Below are 21,014 nucleotides of genomic sequence, written 5' to 3' on the forward strand. Positions count from 1 at the left end.
GGTAGCTATCGGGGGTCGGCAAATGTAAAGGGCAAGAGAACCAATATTCCATCTTTTTTCAGCCTTCCAGCTTCTGTCATAACTCCTCAATTTTGCAGCTACACCCTAAAAACAACCACAGACTGTACACGAATGAATGAGCATGTGTTAGTCACTCCGTCATGTCCGACTCTTTGCAACCCCATAGACTGTAGCCTGCCAGGCTCCTCTATCTAAGGGATTCTCCAGGCGAGATACTGGAGTGGGTAGCCATTCCCTACTCTAGGAGAATCTTCCCTACCCAGGGATCGAACTCTGGCCTCCCACATTGTAGGCAGATTCTTTTCCACCTGAGCCACCAGGAATAGCTGCATTCCAATAAAACTTGACAGCAGATGCTGAAATTTGAATTCCACTTACTTTTACATGTCACAAAATATTCTTTTTTTTTTTTCCTACCATCAAAAAAATGTAAAAACCATTCTCAGCTTGGGCATATAAAAACAGAAGGTGGGATGGATTTGGCCTGCAGGCCGTAGTTTGTGAACCCTGGCTCTCTATATATTTCAGAATAAATCAAGATGTATTATAATTGAAAGGAGGAAAGTAAGACATAAATATGGTGTGATACCATGTGTGTGCTTGTTTTTAACGGGAACACACACATCTATGTCCCTGTGAGGCGGACATATGGCCGGAGTATCTCCGAGAGGAAACCGTACCCGTGTGTATCTGCCTCGGGGGACACAGACAGAAGGCCAGGAACAGGAAGGAGACTTCCCTCGACACCTCCTGTGTTCTGTTTTAATTTTTTTAACAGGCCCATGCTTTTTCTTTTATTAAAATAGGTTTTTATAAAGCCCAAAGCAAGTGGCAGGGTTGGAGTACATTGTCATTGCTTAGTCACTAAGTCGTGTCTGACTCTTTTGCAACCCCATAGACTGTAGAGCCCACCAGGCTCCTCGGTCCATGGGATTCTCCAGGCAAGAATACTGGAGTGGGTTGCCATTTCCTGCTCCAGAGGATGTTCGCAACCCAGGGATCAAACCTGTGTCTCCTGCATTGGCAAGCGAATTCTTTACTGCTGAGCCACCAGAGAAGCCCTAGGAGTGTATCATTTTGGGGGTTTTCTGTATTTTTCAAATGACAAATAAAAAGCAATGCTGTCTCCTCACCCAAAGTTAATCTAGTTGTTATCAACATGGAAAGATATCCATAATGTGTTAATTCATAGCAGGAAAAAAGTACAGACCAGGACAGCCCCTATGGGAAGCAGGCCTGCTCAACGTATCTGCAGGTGTGGACACAGACAAGGTAGGAGTTGGGACCATCATCTCTACAAACCTGAGATTCTTCTGAGCCTGAGTCCAAGACTCACGAACCTCAACTCAGCCTCCAGTGGGAGCTGCCCACACTTTGCACAGACCTGGGGCTACCTCCCGTGCTGCAGGAGAGGAAATAGGGGACACTTGAGCCAGCTCCCCAGCCTCAGGGATGGTGGCCTGGTAGGACCAGAAAAGGTGCTAACGTCTAGTTAGTGGCCTGAATTCTGGCATTTGGCCCTGAGTCAAGAAAGAAGGGGAACTTCCCTGGCGGTCGGGTGGTTAAGACTCTGTGCTTCCACCGCAAGGGGCCCGGGTTTGATCCCTGGTCGGAGAACTAAGATCCCACAAGCCACAAGACAAAAAACAAAACAAAACAGAGAAGGCGAGGCTCTATCGTCAAGTTGCCCAAGAGGAGCAAAGCCCACTAGTCATATGTTGTGGATGCTCAGCCGTTCAGTCATGTCCGACTCTACAGACCCTTCGGACTGTAGCCTGCCAGGCCACTCTGTCTATGGGATTTTTCAGTCAAGAATACTGGAGTGGGTTGCCATTTCCTTCTCCAGGGAATCTTCCCAACCCAGGGATCGAACCCGAGTCTCCTTAATTGGCAGGCAGGTTCTTTATTGCTGAGCCATTGGGAAAATTACATTTTAAATGTATTCAAATCAAGTAGTAAATAACATTCCAATCCTAGGTTACATTCGCCTCATTTGAGGCGCTCAGCGCCACCTGTGGGGAGTGGTTAAGGTGCTGGGCACGCAGGACAGGTCTGGAACATTCGCACCATCACAGAAAGGTCTCCTGGACAGAGCTGCCCCAGAGGCTGGCAGGAGAGGAGGAGGTGGGGACATGAGGAAGGTGGGCAAGGGAAAGTGGACGGAGGGCTGTGGAGTCCAGGCCAGCACCCGGGAGAGCCTCAGGCTTTGCTGGTAACAGGATCACAGAATGTGGAGTGTCCCTCCAAGATGACAAGGCTCTGGTGGCTCCAGGCAGAGAAAAAAACACACAAAAGAAGGAAAAAATCAGCTGCTGAGAGTCAGGCCCTGCTCCCATACACTGAATCTTGTTTCATCATCCAGTCTCGGGCCTTGTGATCAGGGCAGCCATCAGACACAGCCACATTTGGCTTCTTAAATGTAAGTTAATTAACATGAAATAAAATTACCAGTTCAGTCGGCACTAGCCACATTTCAAGCGCTCAAAAGCCACACATACCCCGTGGTTGCACATGTGTATATGTGCACTTAGTCGTTCAGTCGCGTTCGACTCTTGGTGACCCCATGGGCTATAGCCCAGCAGGCTCCTCTGTCCATGGGATTCTCCAGGCAAGAATACTGGAGTGGGGTGCCATTCCCTTCTCCAGGCAATCTTCCCGATGCAGGGATTGAACCTGGGTCTCCTGTATTGCAGGCGGATTCTTTACCGTCTGAGCCACCAGGGAAGCCCACCTCATGGTTAGGGGACAGCAAAGGTCCAGAACGTTCCCCACCATTACCAGGAGTGCCAGGACACTGCAGCCCTAGATGGTCTTCCCAGGGGTATTATTTTGCACACCCCACTCCCCCATTTAAGGATAAGAAAACTGAGGCCAAAAGGCTTTTAATGGAGGGGAGCAGGATTTGAGCCAGGTCTGATTCAAAGGAGCCCTTTTGAGAACCACCCCCCATCCCCAGGAGTAAGGGGAAGCTCAGCCCTTCCCCAGGAGGCTCCCTGTGTCCTCCCCATCAGTCTTCCCCCCACTTTCCAGGCTGCCTGAGCCCTCCAACTTCAGTTCCCAGCAGGCACTGGGGAATTAAAAGCAGAACAGAAAACCTTGGCCTTCAAGGGCCCAGGTCAACCTGGGCAGATCTGGGAATCACCAACCAGTAGGACAGGAGAGGAGCCTGCTGCCTCCAGAGAGCAACAAGCCCAGGCGTGAGGTTCAAGTGAAGAGATTATTCCATAAGATTCTTCCCAGCAGCCTTTTAGAAAGAAGAATAGCTTGCATCCAACCAGCCTGTCAGTGAAGACCTAGGTTGAACAAAAATTCTACACAGTGGAAGCCTCCCCTCTCCAACAGTGGAAGCAGGAGGGAGGGGCAAAATAACAACAGCTCCTATGATATATCATGACATCCATCGAGTCCTCATAACAATAAAACCAGAAGTAGAATCATCATCCCCATTTTAGAGATAAGCAAACTGAGACCCAGAGAAGTTAAATAACCCATCCAGAATCACACAACTAGAAACTGAAGAGCTGAACAGTAAACCCAATGCTCTAGCTTTCTGCCCTTTAATCCTTTCCCCCCTACCCCACAGCCCTAGTGGGTAATATGCCCATTGTACAGACCAGGGTACCCAGACTCTCAGGGGGGCAGGGATCAGTCCCAGGGCACTCTGCTTGCACATGGCTAAGCAGGGGCGGCAACTCACTGGAACTTTGCAATGATCAGTGGTGCAAATCTCAGACAAAACACTCCCAGACTGTCCTCTGCTGTTGGTTTAGGATGATTCTTTACGGATCTCTGAACCGAAAGTTCCCAAGTTCCCTCCCCCTGGGTGTGGTGGTGGGGAAGTGCCCGGGCAGAAAAGCCTCACTTTTGACTAAAAGAAAGACAGTGATGATGATTTTGATCATCATAAGAAAGGCATACTACCTTGTGACCTTGGGGCTGGCCTGGCACCTCTGACCTGCGCCCTCATCTGTAAAACCGGAAAAAGCTGTCATCCGCCCCAGGACTTCTCAAGGTCTCCAGCTACAAAGAACCCCAGGGCTGCCCGCCAGCTAGCAGGAGCTCATCTGATGCAGTTTTCTGGAGTCCCATAATACGCCATGCTAAATAATTCAAAACCATGTTTTCATTTCAAAATAAACACAGCCCTGTCACCACAGCGAATGCCAAATTTGCATGAATGTTTAAGATAAAATGAGACTTCAAAGGAACTTCAGACCTGCTTCTGGCACTGTCCCCCTCCCCGAATCCTGGGGAGAACAAGTTCTCAGTCTCCAGCCCTGCAGGGCAAAGATCTATAGGTGCTGCTCAAATAAGAAACATCATTTCTTTCTTCCTGTCTTCTCTGGCAGCTCCACTGAGCAGGTCTGCAGTATGTTTATCCTTGCTGCACCAAGGCGGCCATGAGTAATCCCAGGTCTTAATTCTTATTTCCACATCCAAACTGTGTGACCTTGGGCAAGTCACCTAACCTCTCTGCTTCATTTCACCATCCATAAAATGGGATGATATGAGCCCTGACCTCACAGTGCAATAATGAATAGTAAACAGATTCCTGAGGAAGGTGGACCTGGCACATAGTAAGCACTTTATATATGTTGGCTGTTATTATTGGATTATTAAATCATATTTAGTATTTTTCAGCTCCTGAACCAAAACTTCACTTGACAGGTTGTAAAGTCCCTTCCCCACCTCCAAGGATCCTCCAAAAATTTTTGCCAGATGACCTTTCCTAAGCATCACTTCCTCGGGGGACTCTGCATACCCACTCATGGAAGAAGCCTTTTAAGAGGACTCCCCTGGCCTGACCCTGGGCAGCCTGGCCCTCCCCAAGCAGGCAACCCAGGTTCCCGTCCCCTCCTGGCCCCCTTCCCTGGGTGCCCAGGGCAGAAATGACCAGTTCCTCCAAGCAGTTTCCCTGGCAGGGAGTTTGGTCTTGAAGTTATCACCTGGGGAGGCTGCTGTTGGCACAAAAGAGATGAAGAGGAAATAGAGGAGGAGGGAAAAACACACACAAATAAAAGCTCTCAGCCCCCTATTGTCAGAGGCAGCATTTGATGTGGGGGATTTACGGTTCAGAGAGCTGTTGGAAGGATGGGGTGAGAGCTCCGGGTCTCTAGCTGGAGCATCTCTGCTTCTTACAGAAAGGAGACCCCTCCAGCTGGGTTATGCCTAGCAGCACTCCCCCACTCCCCCCGCCCCGGCCCCGCGAGAAAAAAAATTCTGAGTGAACCAACTTTTCCACCCACTGCCGGGTTGGGAACAGAGCACAAGGTACCCCACCACCAACCACCTGGCAGTCAGAGGGGATCGGGTCCAGGCAGCCTCCATCCAGCCTGAATGGCAAGAGGCTGGGGGCCGGGACTCCTGGGGCCTCTTTCCAACGCCAGCCAGCGGGCCAGTGTAAGCCCGGCCAATCCCCCCAACCCCCAAGCCAGGAGAACAATCAAGCCTTCCTTGCTCGGGCCTTTCATGCAGCTAAATTCGTGTTTGCAGAGCCCTCAGAAATCTTTAGGAGGTGGTATGAGTATTATTAATTGGGGAAAAAAGAACGGATTATGCCAAATAAATCCTTCCCACGTAGCCAAACCCTCGCTGAGGGAAGGAGGGAGGGTGCGTGCTGCCCCTTGAGGGGGTCTCCATCCCTCACCGGGGCCTGACAGCCACATTACCATTTACATGGCTTTATCAATAGTATTGATCCCAGAGCAAGCGTAAATAGCTCGGTGGGAAGAGGCGGGGGCTGGGGCCCGCTGGGTACCCGCCTCCACGTCTGGGCACCGCAGACTCCCCGGGCACCCGGCGGCGGCGTGGTAAATTTCCAAGCAAAGACAAGGCAGCCGGCGCGAGGAAGCCAGACAGCGCCCGGGATGCCCTGGCAGCCGCCGCCAGCGCCGCCTCCGATTCCTCGCTCACCGCAGGCGGCCGGCCCCAGCATGAATCCCACAGCCGGACTCAGTCTGTGCATCTGGTTCAGTGGGCTGAAGGCGCCGCCTGCCCTTCTCTGTCCTCATGGGGAAAAGTCAAGGGGTTGGGGGGTGGGTTGCAAAGAAGTCCCTCTCCCTTCACCACATCTTCTGGCAAAATGCACGGCCGCCCCTTCTCATCAAATTTCCAGGCCATTGGAGTAAAGACCAAGTTTTAGAACTCAGGAATAATAATAACAGTAACTGGTGGTACATATACAAGCACCTTCTATGTATTTCCACCCTCGGTTCTCACAACAACCCTCTAAACTCGGTATTATTATTATCATCCCACTTTGCAGATGAGAAGCCTGAGGCACAGGGAGGTTGAGTAATTTGTCCAGAGTCACACCGCCAGTAGTGGCAAAAGTGTGATTCCCACCAAAGGCGATTCGTTGCAAGAGCCGGCTGTGAATGGTTCAGCTCCTCGGGTTCAAGGTCTCTTACTTTCTCAGAGGGCTCTCCCCCTACACTTCAATCCAAAAAAAAAAAAAAGGCCACCCACCACGAGGTACATAACAATACCCAGGGACGTCCTCCCAGCTCACTCCAGGCCAGGAGAACCCCTTCTATCAAAGCAACCGCGGGGACCCAGATCTGGTTTAAAAAGGGCAAAGTCAAGGCCACGGATAACACAACCCCCAACAAGCCCAGAACTCCCTCATCCAGCCTGCAGGGCTCCTCTCCCCGTCCCTCCTCCCTGCCTCCCTCACACATCCTTCCTCCAAATCTGCAAAAGGGGAAAAAAAAAAAAAAAAAAAAATCATAATAAAACCAGTTCTCACCAACAGGGGGGGAGGAGGAGGGGGAGGAAGCGAGGAGGCTGAGCCGACAGCACAGATCCGCCTCCGCTGCCTGCACCAGACCCTCAGAGAGCCGGAGCGCGCGACAGGCGGCTGGAGGGCCCTCGCTTCCAAAAAAATAAACCTACAATGTAAAAATAACGCCGGGCGCCCCACGCTAATTGAGCCCGTGCGACAGCAGCTCACAGGTACAGCGTGTCTCGCCTGCTCGCCCGCCTAGACCTCTCTCGCTCCCTCGAGCTTTTTCCTGCAAGCGTCCGGGGTGGGGAAGGCGCGCAGCACGGGTCTCTCCCCTCAACTCCCCGCCAAGTCTCCGGGGGTGCTCCCCCAGCACTAGGACCGGGGGCCTCCGGGTCCAGCCCAAGTGGGATCAGTTCTGAATTCCAACTTCCCAAACTAGTGGCATCCCAAGTATCCGCACAGCCCGGGGGAGGGACCAGGAGGCGGCCCCATGAGGCGTCACCAGCCGCGGGAGGCAGGCCCAGACACCAGGAACACCGGCCCACGGGGGAGGGGGGAGCAAGGGGCGCCTCTCCCCGGGGACCCCGACCCAGAGCCCTCGGACCCCTCGCCCAGGAGCGGCCACGCCAGAAGCCCCCCGCCCCCCGTGGCGGGAACCCCTCCCAGGCGCCTTCCACAGCAGCCAGGCCGGGGAGCCGAGGGTGCCATCTCCAGGGGCACCCCCGAGCTGCACTGACCGCTGGAAAATAAGGCGCAGTGTCACCCCCCAAGTCCAGGGCTGCTTGGAGAGGAGGGAGGCGCATGGCGGCCATGCCCCCAGGGCTGTGGCACACGGTGGGGGGCTGTCCTGCGCAGTTCCACGGCACCCCCCCGTCCGCCCACCCCCCACGCCACTTCCCTCCTTCCCGTCCCCTTGCAGGGGAGCTGGAGTTCCCCTAAGTTCCCCGGCACCCCCACGCACGCGGGCCGCAGTGTCTATGGGGCGCCTCGGTCCCCAGCAGGCCACCCCCCGAGAGCGCCAACTCGGGAGTGCAGGGGCCCCGCCAACTCCGCCGCGTGCGCCGACCGATCTTCCCCGATTTCCCCGGAAGCGCGCCCCGCGCCTCACCCCGGCCCTCCACGGGGACCCCCGGCCCCAACTCACCTCGCTGAGGTGGCGGCGGTGGCGCCCGGGCTCGGGGCGCGCTCGGGCCGCCCGGGCGCTCAGGCAAGTGGCGGTGCAGATCGGGCTGGGGGCGCGCAGCAGGCCCGGCCTCCAGCCGGGGCGCGATCCTCCCGCCGCCGCCTCCTAGGGCGCTAGCCCCGGGTCCCCGGGCCGCAACTTGGCGCGCATCGCGGGGGCGCAGGGCGCGGGCGCACGGCTCGGGCGGGGCGCGGGCGGACACTGGGCTCCGATGCGGCCCGGCCTGCCCGCGGCTCCGCTCCCCGGCGGCGGCGGCGGCGGCGGCGGCGGCGGGAGGGGGAGGAGGGGGCGGGGCGGGAGCCCGGGAGGCGGCGGCTCGGCCTCCCGGCTCCTGGCTCCCCGCCCGCACCGACGCGCCCCGGCCCGGCCCCCTCGGGCTCCTTAAAGGGCCCACGTCGCCTCCCCCGGGCCTGCGCGCACCCACTCGCGCGTGCACACGCTGCCACACAGACACACACACGCTTGGGCGCGACGCCGAGTTTCTTTTTAGCAGCTCCCTGAAGGAGGAAGGAGGGGGAAAGCGCCTCCCCATCCCGCCCCCTCCTCCTCCTGTGGGCCGTGCGCCCTCCTCTTCCCCAGCCCCAGATACTTCACTCGAAGTATCATCGCGTTTCAGCTATTAAATTATCAGTCTAACTCTGGAGTGACCAGTGGATGGGCAGGGGGCGTACGAGGAGGGCCACACACAGGGCCTTTAAGGGACCCACACAGAAGCGAGGGGACACACGCGGTGGAGCTCGCTCTGGGGGGTCTGGCACACAGTAGGGCGCAAGACTCTCAGCAGTGGCCCTTCACACACTGGGCCGCAGAGAGGAGAGCTAACCCAGGTGGGCACGAGCGGGAACGCGCAACCACCCTCCACCCCCCACCCCCGCCCCGCAGGCGTGAGCGTAGCCTGGGACGCAGACTCCTAAGACATGAGGTCGCCCGCAGATAAACAAACCCCGACACAGACAGGAGTTCACGCACGCGGGCGAACACACACACACACACACACACACGAATGTCCGTTTCTAGAGGGCGAGGATTTCTATGTGTTCCCTGATCTTTCCCAGTTAGGGACGCAATGTATTGCAAGAACTCCCAGTTCGGGACTTTCAAGGGACACAAACGCAGACACACGATGCTGCAAGTGTGTGGCCGGCATGAGCGGGCAGGGTCAGGGACGAGCACACATGTGGACATTCGCCCGCGCACACGCAAGCGCTCACCGCTCCAACAGGAACCCCACGGACAGCCCTGACAACCGGTGTGTCCTCATTTACCCCCTCCTGCCCCTCCCGGGCTGCTTTCTCAAAGCCGGGGAGACCTTTTTAAACAGCAGAGGGCACCGGGAGCCCCAGACCGGGACCCTCCCTCCTCCTCTGCTTTCCCCTAAGATGTAAGAGAGTTTGAATTTTTTTTTTTTTTTTTTTTTCGGTTCAACTTTCCTTTTTTGGAGCGACGTCTCAGCAGATTCAGTTCTGCCATCTGCCAACATCTGAGAACCCCCAGGGGGAGTGGGGAATGGCTGCGGTGGGGAGGCGGCCATGCGGTTTCCAGGGGCAGGGCGGGCCTCCGCCTCCAGCGTGCCTGCAGGGGTTCTCGGCCTCCGTAGTAGCAACGTGCCCCTCTTGGCCCCCTCAGGCTGCTCGGGCTCTTTTTTTTTTTTTTTTCTGGGGAGGGTGCGGTGGGAAGCACCTGAGACTGACAAAATCTGGGAAAAGGGAAGTGTCTGGAGGGGCTGAGGGATGGAACAGAAGTAGGGGGTCTCAGGTCAATGAATGTCTCCTCCTTTCCCACCCTGGCCCCACCAGCTCCAGAGGTGCCCAGCCAGACCATGGGAATCCACAGGCCAAGAGCCAGACCTAGGGAAGGAAGGACTAGCCCTTCAGAGGGGCCTGGAGGAGGGGATGAAGGGGAGGAACTGGGGGGGGCCCGTCCCACCCCACCAGGCAGACTCGGAAACCCCCACCCACGTGTCACCTGGGAACACTCTCTGGGATTTGCATTTCAATGAGATTTGGTTCTGGGGTTTGGCACGGAAGGTGGGGAGGGGGTTGCTGGGGGTAAATTCAGGGGTTCCTTCTCCTAGCTTCTGCCTCCCAAGTGTTGCCATTGGGCTTTGGCTGAATCTGGGGGAATAAGAGGTCAGGCAGGCAGGGGGACTGTCAGCTTTGTAATGTCCTGAGGTGGAAGGTGTCACTTGGAAACCCCTCAAAGAGTCAAGCAGAGACTCAACCATCCTCTACCCTCTGGACCTACCAAGTTACAGGTGGAAACGCCCAGACCCCTAGAAGGGGCAGCATTTTTCTGCAGAGGACCTGGCCTCTTCCTTGCCCACTCCTGTCTCTCATGATTATTAATCCCATCCTCAATGGACAACAGGGAGTAACACAACTGCTTGTTCTCAGAGTTTATGAACTCCCCCCAGAAATCCTCAGATGGGGGGTCGGGGGCTCCTGAGATGGGTCCCACGATGCAGATGGGGAAACTGAGGCCCTAAGAGATTAAGAACCTAACGAACTAGCTGGGCTCACTCAGCTAGCAATTCCAGATGGGTGTTCTGAGCCCAGGCTCTGGAGGGATGAGCTGGAAGAGATCTCTACATCAGGCTCCCCACAGATTTCATCCCTTTCCCTGATTGCTACTCTGTGTTCTGTATGTTTCACCACTGCACTCTGAGGGGCAGCCCCAGGGATCCACTTGTAACTAACAAGAATAGCAGCTTTGAAAAACCATCAAACACTCTGGAGTCCAAACAGTCTCTCTGGAGGGCCCCTACACCCCTTGGGAATGAGGGTTAAATAAGAGCTTCCCAAAAAGTTCATTAAGCCTTCATGAGGGAAAGACTTTCCATATACCCATTTCATGGGTTGGGGGGACTGAGACTGAGTTAGACAGTCACTGGAGGACATTATAAGGACATCCCTTAAGTGACCCGGGCCAGATCAGAACAGGTGAAGAAGGAATGTTACATGCATCGAGGGAGCTCTGGCTCCTAAGGAACCAAATTCTGCCTTAGGCTTGGATCCTGCTGTTGCCTTCCCAATCCTTCAACATTTCCCTCCTAAATACCTGGCAAACTATTCAGCTCACCCCTGCCTCAGGACCTTCGCACTCACTTTTCCCTCTGCCTGACACAGGAATCTAACTTCGAGTTCCACGTTAATACTGCCTCCCTAGAGAGGCCCTCACTGACCCTCAATCTAAAACTCCCGAGGCACTCACAAACCTACCCCCCTATTGCTTTTCCTCATCTTTTTTCACCACCTAAAATTATCCTGGACATGTCACTTAAATATTGTCTTGTCATCAGAGTGTTCGCTCCATGAGAGCGAAGACCTCATCTGTCTACTCACTGCAGTACCCCCAGCACATAATAGGCACTAAGTTAAAGTGTACTGAGAATGAAGGAATGAATGAATAAATGAATTACAACCCAGAGGAAAATGGCTGGGTGTCAGACTTGGCCCTGGAGAATCTAGACGCAATTGGGCATGACTGGCCTGTTTTCTAATACTCACTCCTCTGGGATATTTCAGAGTTGAATCTTTCCTTCCCTCTGTCTATCTCATCCTCTAGGTGGGGGGTGGAGGGTGGGTTGGTTAAGGGGCCTCCCTGAACAGGACCCAGGGCCTGACACCTAAAGATATCCCATTCAGGGTCACTGAGTCCATATAGGCAGCCGCAGTGTCGGATCCAACTTCCAGCCCCTCCAAGTGGGTCTGCCCTGAAAATATGCCCGCCCTGGGCAAGCCTGGGGAAACCAGGCATTTAGAGGGTCAGATTGAAGGCTTCAGGGCATGGTGCCTTGAGCCGCTTTTTTTTTTCTCCTTTAAGTTTCTATTGCCGCAACTTGCAGCTTGCAAGATCTTATTTCCCTGACCAGGGATTGAACCCTTGCCCCCAGCAGTAAAAGTACTGGGTCCTAACCACTGGACCACCAGGGAATTCCCAGCCCTAAGCCTCCTTGACTCCAGTGGCCCCAAAAGCTCCCCAGACTGGCCATCTGAGCACCCACGAAGGAAACCCCTCATTCTCGGGACCTCTGTCAGTGACAACACGAAAAGATGCCTGGATGAGCATCACAGGGGCAAGACTCCTATGCACATCAGAACAGCATACACATAGGAGATCTTACACACTCTTTTCATACTTTTGTTGTGCCTTAAAATGCAGTAGTCTTGCCTGGAGAATTCCATGGACAGAGGAGCCTAGCAGGCTACAGTCCATGGCATCGCAAAGAGTAGGACACAACTGAGCGATTAACACACACACAAAATGGGGAGGGTGGCAATTCCCTAGTGGTCCAGTGGTTGGGGCTCAGTACATTCACTGCTGTGCTGGTCCTGGGTTCGATCCCTGGTCAGGGAACTAACATCCCACAAGCTGTACAGCACTGCCAAAGAAAAAATAATAATGATAAATAAAAGGGAGAGGGCAAATTTGTAAAAGCCCGAAGGGCCTGGCAAGAGCAGCAGGCTTGTGACTGGAGGAGAGGTGAGTAATGGTGTGGGTGGGGCCTTCGGGCACACCCCCACGCCTGTCCTAAGGCACTCAGAGTCACCTTGGTTAAAGCATAAGCACGGCCAAGCCAAATACCAAATGCCTGGGTGGGCCAGGGTCTGCAGGGGCCAGCTTGTTTGTGACCCCGGCAAAACCTTAACTCCCCGGGCCAGTTTTCTACTCAGTGACCCGTGTTTTCTACCCCAAGTTGAGGGGCCAAGTAGGGGCAGGAAATAGAAGCTTCCTAAGGTAACAGGAGACCCTCTTCCCTAAGTGTGGGTGGTTGTTGAGTTGCTAAGTCGTGTCCGACTCTTTGTGACCCCATGGACTCTAGCCCGCCAGGCTCCTCTGTCCTCCACTATCTCTGGGAGTTTGCTCAAACTCATGTCCATCGAGTCGGTGATGCTATCTAACCATCTCATCCTCTGCCGCCCCCTTCTCTTTTTGCCTTCAGTCTTTCCCAGCATCAGAGTCTTTCCCAGTGAGCCGGTGTGGGTAGGAGGAGGGAAAGCCTGGTTTCAATGCATGCATCCCAGTTTTGGTCATTCAGGATGTATTTTATTTTAAGTGTGTATTTATTTATTTGACTACAGTGGATCTTGGTTGCAGCTTGCAGGATCTTAGTTCCCTGACCAGGGATCGAACTCAGGCCCCCTGCATTGGGAGCTCGGAGTCTTAGCCAGTGGTCCACCAGGGAAGTCCCTCAATGCGTATTTTAGTAAGCGCTTCCTGTATGCCAGGCACTGTGAGAGGGAAGAGTAAAGGAGATCAAGCTGAACCCTCAGGAACTGGCATCAGGCAGGGAGTTGACATTCAAAATACAAAGTTATGTCACCGCCTGTGTGCTAAGAGCCCTTTAAAGGGAAGGAAAAATGCCCTGGTGCTCATAGGAAAGTTAAATTTCAGGACACAGAGGATTTTGGAAGGGAGCACATTTCCCCAAATCCCCATCCTCTCCTGCACAGGGGAGTCCAGAGTTCCTCTCCAATCTCGCAGTCTGACAAAAATATCACTGAGAATGTCACCCAGGGCCCCCAGCCACCCTCCCCCGCCTTCCCTGCAAGAAACTGCCGTGTCACCCCCGGCTTCCTCTGATGTCTGCGCTTTTATTTATGACACTGTGTGCATTTCAGAAAGAAGGAAGCAGGGAATGAGATCAAGCCCCTGTCTGATAGGCCTGATTACCTCTGAAGATAAACAACTCCCTTTCTCCCAGGGCTGCATTTCTGGGGTGTTTGCCGCCCATCTGCTTGCATCTTTGCTCTCAGGAGCCAGTGGGGTAAGAACAGAGACATCCAAGGAGGACGAAGCTCCCCCCAGCCTTGCTCACGGCGGCCCCAGGGCGAGCTGCCTGAGTGGACGTCAGTGGGGCAGGCCGTGTGGAGCCTGGGCATTCTTCCAATGGAACAGTCGGCAGCCGTGGAGGAGCACAGAACAGGCTGTACATTCTGATGGGGGCAGAACTCCAAGATACATTGTTTAGCACAAAAGCAGGTGCAGACCTGGGCGTGCAGTGGGGTCCCTTTTGTGCACAGAAGAGCATGGGGAATCAACGGTGCAGCCACGTGCTCATCTGTGCGTGGCTACTTCCAGAAGGGTATTTATAAACTCAGGAGTACCTACTCTGTGCTGGGCACCATGTTAGCTGGGCTCAGGGAATTTGGCAAAATGACCAAGACAGGCAAAGTCCCTGCCCTCCTGAAGCTGACATTCTGAAGGTGCAGATGCATAAGAAAAACTAAACAAATGTATCATATGCTGTATTGACAGGTGGTCCGTGCTCTGTGAAAAAGTAAATCAGGAAAGGAAGACACCATAGACGTGAGGGAGGGAACCATGCATGCAGTATCTGGGTAAAAGCAGGAGTGCAGAGGCCCTAGGGTGGGAATGTGCCCGCAATATTTAAAGAACAAGAGTGAGGCCAGTAGAAGAATGAACGAGTGGGCAGTGAGGATGGAGGGATGTCCTAGGAGCTTGGAGTGGTTAACAGGACACATGAGAGACTGATACCAGGAGTTGCTTCTGGGTGGAGGAGGGATGCCTAGGAATTGGGGTTCAGAGGCGGAGGTGGGGGATGGGGGGGGCATTTGCTTTGACCACATCCCCTGTGGACTGTTTAAAGTTGCGTAATGAAAGTTCTTTCTTTTCTTTTTTTTTTTCTTTCTTTTCTTTTTTTTTTCCTTTCTTTTTTTTTTTTTTAAAGTTTGGACATCTGGTTTTGGACATCCCCGCTTGCGCTTCTGGATTTTTTTTTTCTTGAGATTCAAGGAGGTCTCCTTTCCGGCATCTTTGCACCACATTTGCAGTTTTTCAGCCTCCCAGAGAATGTTAGGAATTAGCCCCTGGGTGGCCTGACCTCCTGGTTGGGCCTGGGAAGCCAAGCAAAAGCCCCAGCCTTCCCAGGGTGGCAACGACACGGATGTCCGGACAGTATAAGAATCTACATTGCAGGGACTTCCCTGGTGGTCCAGTGGCTAAGACTCTGCATGCCCAGCACAGGAGGCCTGGGGTTTGATCCCTGGTCAGGGAACTAGATCCCACATGCCATGAGTAAAGATCCAATGTGCTACAACTAAAGCCAAATAAATAAATAAATATTTTTTTAAAAAAAAAAGAATCTACATTGCAGCGGTTACCACACGTGGTTCTCAGAGCAGCCCTGGCCTGAACAGCCCCACATATGGGCCCAGAGCACAGGCCCCTGGTCAAGGCAAGATCAGAACCCAGAGGCCTGTCCACAGCTGGCGAGGCTCACAATCTTGTGTGTCCCTCCTGTGTCCCCTCTGGCTTTTACCCAACAAAATGAATAATAATTCTCATTTTAAAAATATCAATGTGATGGGTTCAGCTGACTGAGAAAGGCCCTCCAGGCCTCTCAGCACCCTCAGGAGGGCCCAGCACTGAAGGCCCAGCACTGTTTGTGCAAAGGGTACAGAGTTCTGCAATCCCAAGGGCGGGGCGGGGGGGGGGGGGGGGTGGGGTCCATGTAACTAGCTAGAGCAGGTTGAGATGGAAAGGATCCACAGCTTTGAATCAGACAACTCTGGGTTCAGCTTCCAACTCTTACACCTCATTAAGTCACTCAACAAACATTTAATAGACTGGGCCCAGGATCCAGCTCACTTAGAGCTTCCAAGCAGGGCAGTGTTCATCCCTCCCTCCTCCTGGCATGTCTTCTGGATGGCATAAGCCAACAAGTATGCTTTCCAGGGGCTTCTCAGGCAATGCTAGTGGTAAAGAACCCAACTGCCAATGCAGAAGATGCAAGAGAAGTGGGTTCAATCCCTGGGTCCAGAAGATCCTCTGGAGGAGGGCGTAGCAACCTACTCCAGTATTTTTGCCTGAAGAATCCCATGGTCAGAGGAGCTTAGCGGGCTATAGTCCACAGGGTGGCAAAGAGTTGGATATAACTGAAGTGGCTTAGCATGCACGCACGCACATGCTTCCCAGACTCCCTTGCAGTGAGGGTTCTGTGTGGATCCTGGTTCCGGCAATCCGTAGGTAGTATTAGAATTCAGAACAGAGTTCACAGGGTACAGAGAGGGTCTGGCCACTGAGCTGGGTGCACTGCAGCAGGGGCGCAGGTTCTGGAAGTGGCATCTGGGGGCAGCACCTCACTCAGAGGGCGGCTTCCTGCCTGGGACAGGGGACAGAGCTCCCTAGCAGCCCAGCTCTGCCGCGTGTCTCTGAGTGTCCTGTCTGGAAGCTCTGCCTCAACGACATAGGCAACTCACCACCCTGACTTCTGTGCAAGATTTAGGGACTCAGAAAACAAACAAGCAAAGGAAGAAGGAATACAGTAAGTCCCCTACATACGAACCTTCAGGTTTTGAACTTTCAAAGATGCAAATGTGTGTACCAGCTGTTGTACTGCCTTACTTTTCAAGGTCCTGTGCTGTAAGATTAAAAATGTTAGACTTCTCTGCTGGTCCAGAGGTTAAGAATCTGCCTGTCAATGCAGAAGACACCGGTTCGATCCCTAGTCCGGGAAGATCCCAAATGCTGTGGAGCAACCAAGCCCCAGTTGCATAACTACTGATTCCCACCACAAAAGAGAGTAGCCCCCACTTATCAAAACTAAAGAAAGCCCACATACAGCAACAAAAGCCCAGCACAGCGAAAAATAAATAAATAATTTTAAAACTATTTTTCTTTTTAAAAAAATTATTTATTTTTAATTGAAGGATAATTGCTTTACAATATTGTGTTGATTTCTACCCTACAACAACATGATTCAGCCATAGGTATACATATGTCCCCTCCCTCTTCAACTTCCCTCCCACCTCCCACCCCCGACCCCATCCCACCCCTCTCTTCTCTTTATTTTTTGTGTTTGTTTTTTATGTACCTATTCTTTGTGTGAAAAGTATTAGAAACCTATTACAGTATGTTGTCTACAACTGATTGTGTTAGTTGGGTACCTAGGCTAACTTTGTCAGACTTACAAACAAATCGGACTTAAGAACATGCTCTCGGAACAGTAATCTTGAGCGAGTGATTCAACTTGCTTCCTAATCTGTAAGATGGGGAACAGTAACAGACCCTCCCTCCCAGGATGACTGTGAGAATTAAACAAATTAATGTGCATAGATCAGGCAGTGTCTGGTACATAGTGTTATAAGCATCAACTGTTCACGGTATTTCACTGAGCCTCCCAAGAACCTGGTAAGATTGGGACTGCTACCATTCCCACTATACAGATGAGAAAACTAAGGCACAGATGAGGAAACTAAGGTTCAGAGTGGTAAATCACCAGCCCAAAGTCATCAATGGGAAGCAATTCACATTTAAGCCCAGCTCCATCTGACTCTGGAGCCTTCCTTGTACCGTCCCACAAGACCCAGTTGGCTCCTTGCTTTGACTGTAGTTCCCACTATTTACAGGAGACATTCATACCAGTGATGGAATGGGGGTGCAGGGTTGATATCCCCATACCCAAAAATATGGCTGCTCACTGTCCGCACCATGGTCCCCTGTTCATTAGAACATTACCCAGAATCTGGTGGGTAGGAATCATCATTGTCATTGCACCTGCCATGCCAGAACAATCTATTTTACTAGACAATGTTGAAGAGGCAAGAAAAGGAAGAGGGACAGCAGCAGGGGAGGGAAAGAGCCTGGGAAGCCCATCCTGGTGAGTCTCCCCCTCTCAAACTCTGCTCCACCGCACTGGCCTCCTCAAACACATCCATGATGCTGCCTCAGGACCTTTGCACTGACCGTTCCCTTTACTTGGAATGCTTTTCCCCAGATGGCCATGACTTGTTGTTTCATCTTTTACATGTCTTTGATAAAATGTTATCTTCCTTGGGCATGCTAAGTCACTTCAGTCATGTCCGACTCTTTGCAACCCTGTGGGTTGTAGCCTGCCTCTGTCCATGGGATTCTCCAGGCAAGAATACTGGAGTGGGTTGCCATTCCCTTCTCCAGGGGATCTTCCTGACCCAGGGATCAAACCCAGTTCTCCTGCATTGCAGACGGATTCTTTACCAGCTGAGCCACCAGGGAAGCCCTTTTTTTTAAAAACAAGCCCCCCTCCAAAGCTCCCAGTCCTCCTCTCCTGCTTAAGTTTCCTCCTCATGTTTATCACCTAGGGACCTGAGACACACTTCCTAATTTCACAGGGACTATTTTCTGGTGAGCGGCATCAGACAAAGAAACAAATCCCTATACGATGGCAAGTTCTGCCAGTGCGGGAGACATGGGTTCGATCCCTGAACTGGGAGGATCCCACATGCCGCAGATCAGCTACTCTAGAGCCTGAGAGCGGCAACTACTAAGCCCACGTATAACAGCTACTGAAGCCTGTGAGCCCTAGAGCCCATGCTCGACAACAAGAGAAGCCAGCGCAACCCGAGAAGCCCACACACTGCAACTAGAGAGTAGCCCCAGCTCACCACCACTGGAAAAAAGCCCACACAGCAACAGAGACCCAGCCCAAGCACGAAGATCCAACACAGCCAAAAATGAATAAATAAAATTATTTAAAAATATATATAATGGCATGTTGTAATGCCAGCTAGTATTGAAGGAAGAAGAATAAAGCAGAAGGTGATACAGGGAGGTCAGGGAAGACCTCTTTTTTTAATGTTTAGTTAATATTTATTTAATTAAATACATTTTAACATTTAATAAAATTTAGTATTTATTTAATATTTATTTCTAAATATTTTTAAAATGTATTTGGCTGCACTGGGTCTTAATTGTGGCACGTGGGATCTTCGATCTTCATTGCAGCATGCGGTTCTTTAGTTGTGGCATGCGGAATCTCTTAGTTTCAGGATGCAGGATCTTGAGTTGTGGTGTGCAAACTCTTAGTTGTGCATGTGGGGTCTAGTTCTCTGACCAGGGGTTGAACATGGCCCCTGCACTGGGAGCATGAAATCTCAGCCCCTGGACCATCAGGGAAGTAAGTCCCTGGGAAGGCCCCTTTGAGTGAAGGGAGAGAGCCAGCCACAAGGATATCCCTGGAAAAGGCATTTCAGGCAGAGAATACAGCAAGTGCAAAGGTCCTGAGGTAGATTGGATGAGCCTGGCAAATCTGAATGGCCACACAAGGAGTCCAGACTTCCCCCTGTAAGCACTGGGGAGACCCAGGAGGGTTTTCAGTGGGACTGTGGTCAGGTCTGGGTCAGGTTTCAGAACAGCTCTCCCTTTGAGCAGCACGAGGTGGGAGGCCTTGCAGTGAGAAATGATGTGTCAGGTCAGGGGCAGCGAAGTGGAGAGGAGGAAACAGATGTCTGGGAGGTTCAGCAGGCAGGATGTAAACCACCCATCCTCCCACCCCCTGCATCCCAGTGCAGAGAGGAGACCTGCAAGGCTGGGTGCAGAGACAAGTCTGGGCCAGGTGAAGGGAGTGGAGCCCGTTTGTACCTGTAAAACAGTTTGCTTTGGCAGCTGTGTGGAGAAAAAATTTCAGTTTATGCTCCCTGCAATTCCTTTGAAGTTATTTATGGAAAGGCTTACACCAAGGCTACAAGGCCCATCTTGTTCTCAAGGCCATCAGTGTCTAAGTCAAGCTGGTGAAGGGTGTGCAATGTAGGTGGATCAAGCCTCCTCCCATTCCATCTCATGTTCCTTCTTATCTTCTGCATGCCTTAGTTTCTTTCTCTGTGAAATGGGTATCATACAAGCCCTTTCCTGTTGGAGTGAAAAGCCCTTTCCTCTTGGGACTGAAAATTAAATGAGATACTGATATAAAGGCTTTTCGCATAGTGTTAGAACCACAGAAATGTCAAGCATTATTATTGGTTATCAAGAAGAGAAGAGGTGGGTGTGAGCTGGAGGAATCAGGATTGACTTCCTGTCAGAGGCATGACTACTGCTGAGACTGGTTAACAATGGCTAGAGCTGATTGCAAGTTTACTCTTGAACTTCCTGAATCTGTGCAAGGATCCTTGGAGGTAAATGCAATTATCAGCTACTTGGTATAAATCTCCTTGTCGCTGCTATAATGAATTGCCACCAACTTAGGGGCTTGAAACAACATAAACTTATTACTTTATCCTTCTGGGCATCAAAAGTCCAAAAATGAGTCTTACAGAGAGTTACAAAATCAAGGTGTCTGCAAGGTTGGAGGCTTTGAGAAGAATCTGTTTCCCTGCCTTTAGCAGCTTTTAGAAATTGATGATCCTGCATCACTCCAACCTCTGCTTCTCCATCACATCTGCTTCACTGACCCTCACCCTCCCACCTCTCTCTTACAGGAGTCCTTGTGATTACATGGGGCCACCTGGATAATCCAAGATGATCTCTCCCTCTCAGGGTCCTTAACTGAATCACAGGTGAAGTCCCTTTGTCATGTAAAGTCACATATTCACAGGTTCCACGGATTAGGATGTGGACATCCTTGAGGAGGTCATTATTCTGCCTATTACTTCCATCTTATGCACAAGAAAGCAAAGGTGTGATCATCAGCCCAAGATCACACGGCTTAAGAGTAGAGCAGTGGCCTTGAACCAGGTCTGTCAGACAGCAGAGCCTACAGTCATCACCCTTTCAGGATGCTGACTTTTGCTGTGTTTACTATTTGAACCTGCATTTGGATGCTCCAGACACTCTGCTTCACCAATTAGTTAGCAAATATTAATTGAGCACCTATTTTGTTCCAGGTACTGATGATAAAGCAGTAACCAAGACAGGAGAACATTTCTGTCTGTAAGAAACTGACCGTCATTCAGTTATATCCATTACAGCCAAGTAACAAATCCCAGGCTTCCCACGTGGCTCAGTGGTAAAGAATCTGTCTGCCAGTGCAAGGAGATTCAGGAGACTTGGGTTTGATCCCTGGGTTGGGAAGATCCCCTGAAGGAGAAAATGGCAGCCCCTTCCAGTATTCTTGCCTGGAGAATCCCATGGACAGAGAAGCCTGGCGAGCTACAATCCATAGGGTTAGACATGACTGAGCTCACATGCATTATCACTAATTAACAAATCCTAGCACAAATCATCTTGAACAACGAGATCTTTGTTATTTCACAGTGCAAGAAATCAGGAAGAGCAGCCTATACTACAAAGCCACAGTCATCAAGACAGTATGGTACTGGCACAAAGACAGAAATATAGATCAATGGAACAAAATAGAAAGCCCTGAGA

At 52.0% G+C, this 21,014-nt stretch overlaps 1 protein-coding gene and 1 non-coding gene across 2 annotated transcripts in view; both read right to left on the bottom strand.

Annotated features, from left to right (window-relative positions):
• Positions 1 to 7,992, bottom strand: part of NCOR2 (nuclear receptor corepressor 2) — a 233,181-nt gene extending 225,189 nt beyond the window's left edge. The window contains exon 1 of the mRNA XM_061142080.1: positions 7,893 to 7,992. The gene's annotated coding sequence lies outside the window, so the exon portion shown is untranslated. The remainder of the gene's footprint in view (positions 1 to 7,892) is intronic.
• A 3,798-nt stretch (positions 7,993 to 11,790) lies between these two features.
• On the bottom strand, positions 11,791 to 11,863 carry TRNAK-UUU (transfer RNA lysine (anticodon UUU)). The gene has a single exon. It is a non-coding gene; the product is annotated as a tRNA-Lys (tRNA).
• Positions 11,864 to 21,014: the final 9,151 nt, after the last annotated feature.

Source organism: Dama dama, chromosome 5 (assembly GCF_033118175.1).
Source record: "Dama dama isolate Ldn47 chromosome 5, ASM3311817v1, whole genome shotgun sequence".
Classification (NCBI taxonomy): Eukaryota; Metazoa; Chordata; class Mammalia; order Artiodactyla; family Cervidae; genus Dama; species Dama dama.